We start from the raw sequence: 2857 nt of genomic DNA, 5'->3' as shown, positions 1-2857 counted from the left end.
CTATGAATAAATAGAAAAAGGTTGCTGATCCCAATTAAAGAATTAAGATGGAAACCAAAAGCTGAGATGAACTACAGACACAGTCTAAGTGGTGATCTTTTATTGTAACATTAGATTGTGTCTGTACTCTCCTCTTGACTTTTTTTTTTGCTTTCTGAGCTACTTTTAGGTAAAAGTGAAGAGCTTACTGGTAAACCTGCAGAAAACAAATGCCAGTAATAGGTGGCCCCAGATTCTTGTATCATTCTCTTCCCAAAGGATCTATTGGATGTCTTCATTGTCTTCAGAGCACAAGTGGTTCTTCTATGTTCCCCAAACACTGATTCACTTTAATCAGTCCCTAAAACGTGGATGAATACTGACTTACGAATGTTTCCAACAATTGTAATGTATCTGAAAAGCAAATAACCGGTAGTACACAGTAATGAAGTCATTTATCAAATATGAGAAATCCTCGCACACAAAATTGTGAATACTCATGATAGATGCCTTGACTACAGAATAGCATCACGGTTTTTTTACATCCTCTAATTACAAGAGCATAAATCCCATATTTTGAATACAGAAAAAGAAAAAGGCTAGCATCTTACATCTTTTTATATTGATGTGGAATGTGTGGGCTTTGAGACTTTGGGGAATCATGTCCAGCATTTTACTGAGCAATTTTAAAGAAACAGTTTTTTGAAACACAAGGAATTTAGGATGGGGAAGCAGTGGGTTGAATTTCCATTCAGGTCTGTCAGGGAGTCAGTTCATCTGTACTTCTTGTCATGTAATTTTGCTCATCTGACACATCTAGTGAGTGAGATTGATTTCCTCACCTTTCAGAATAGCAGTGAATAAAGAATCTGTTTCTAAATGACTTTTTCAGTAAAATTCTATCAATTTGGACTCATAATAGCTTAGATATAATATATTCCTGGGAAGTTTTGTTTTTACATCTCTGGCCCGAGGTGTGCTGTTTAAGGAAGCACAGTCCCAATAGGTGTTTCCATCTTTACTAGAGTTTCTGGAAGACTTTTAAATGATGGATCCAAGAATATACTTCATGGTGGCTCCTAAGAAGAATATGTTTCTCTCATTCTTTTGCCCAGAAGAACTCTCTTCCTCAAACAAGTTTTTTTCTGTTCAATCTGAGCCTTTTGGGCCACTAAATCCCTCCCCAGTTTCCTCTCCTTTCCTTGGAGTGCCTTCTCTTCCTCTTAGTTCCTCTTAAACCTCTCCACTCCTCCTTCCTTCCCTGAGGCCCCTTCCTGATTTCTCCTGGACATTTATCTTTGATTCCTGATTCCTTTCCATAAGTTCTCTGTAAAACAAACTTTTCTCACCCACTGCACCCTACCCCCAGAGAAACCCATGCTTCTCATCATGTCACCCCCTGCCACCATCCCCCCCCCAGACTCCTCCTTTCCCTCCCTCTTTCTCTTTACATCCTTTGGGGAACACTCTTAGGGACTTCAAATTCTCACTGTCCTTTTAAAAATTGAGATATGCTTTATATATAAAATTTACCCTTTATAAGTATCCAATTCAGTCATTTTTTAGTATATTCACAAAGCTGTGTAACTATCACTACTATGTAATCCCAGAACATTTTCATCACCCTCAAAAGAAATGCCTGGTCTATTGGCAGTCACTTCCCACCTCCCCTCCCTTCAGCCCCTGGTAACCACTAATCTAGTCTGTTTCTATGGATTTGCCTATTCTGGACATTTCATATAATAGGAATCATATAATAGGTGGTCTTTTGTGAGTGGCTTCTTTTATTTAGAATAATGTTTTCAAAGTTCATTCATATTTTAGCACGTATCAGTACTTCATTAATTTGCATGTGGAAGAATATTCCATCGTAAGGATATACCATATTTTGTTTATTCATTCGTCAGTTGGACATTTGGGTTACCTTCATTTTTGGGCTATTTGAATATTGCTGTTATGAACATTTCTACACAAGGTTTTATGTGAACATGTGTTTTCAGTTCTCTTGGGTATTTACGTAGGAATGGAATTTTGAAGAATTGCCAAACTGTTTTCAAAAGTGGCTGCATCATTTTAATTTCCACCAGCAATGTATGGGGGTTGCACTTTCTCTGCATCCTCACCAACACTTGTTTTGTCTCTCTTTTTGATTATAGCTATCCCAGTGAATGTAAAATAGTATCTAATTGTACTTTTTGTTAGCATTTCTTTGGTAACTATGATGTTGAGCAGATTTTCATGTTTCTTCTTGACCAGTGTGTAACTTCTTTAGAGAAATATCTATTCAAGTCATTTGCCCTATTTTAAATTGGATTATTTGCTTTTCATTGTTAAGTTGTAAGACTTCTTTGTACATTCTGTATACTAGACCCTTAGCAGACATATGATTTGCAAATATCTTCTCCCATTCTATGGGGTGTATTTTCACGTTCCTGATAGTGTCTTTTTTTTTTTTTTTAAATATGGAACCGCTTCATGAATTTGCGTGTCATCCTTGCGCAGGGGCCGTGCTAATCTTCTCTGTATCATTCCAATTTTAGTATATGTGCTGCCGAAGCGAGCACCTGATAGTGTCTTTTGAAACACAAAAGTTTTTGATTTTGATGAAGTCCAATCTATTTTTTTTCTTTGATTGCTTGTGCTCTTGGTGTCATATCCAAAAAACCATTGTCTAATTGCAGGTCACAAAGATTTACACCTATGTTTTTCTTCTAAGGGTTTTATAGTTTTGCTTGTACATTTAGATCTTTGATTCATTTTGAACTAATTTTTGTATATGATGTGAAGCAAAGGTCCAGCTTCATTCTACTTATTTATTTATTTATTTATTTATTTATTTATTTATTTATTGCCATGCTGCACAGCATGCGGAATCTTA

At 36.2% G+C, this 2857-nt stretch overlaps 1 non-coding gene across 1 annotated transcript; it reads right to left on the bottom strand.

Annotated features, from left to right (window-relative positions):
* Window positions 1-2436: 2436 nt before the first annotated feature.
* Window positions 2437-2543, bottom strand: LOC130830692 (U6 spliceosomal RNA). The gene has a single exon (XR_009047860.1). It is a non-coding gene; the product is annotated as a U6 spliceosomal RNA (small nuclear RNA).
* Between the last annotated feature and the right edge of the window lie 314 nt (window positions 2544-2857).

This window comes from Hippopotamus amphibius, chromosome 10 (genome assembly GCF_030028045.1).
Source record: "Hippopotamus amphibius kiboko isolate mHipAmp2 chromosome 10, mHipAmp2.hap2, whole genome shotgun sequence".
Classification (NCBI taxonomy): Eukaryota; Metazoa; Chordata; class Mammalia; order Artiodactyla; family Hippopotamidae; genus Hippopotamus; species Hippopotamus amphibius.
This window is presented reverse-complemented; position numbering and strand designations above follow the sequence as displayed.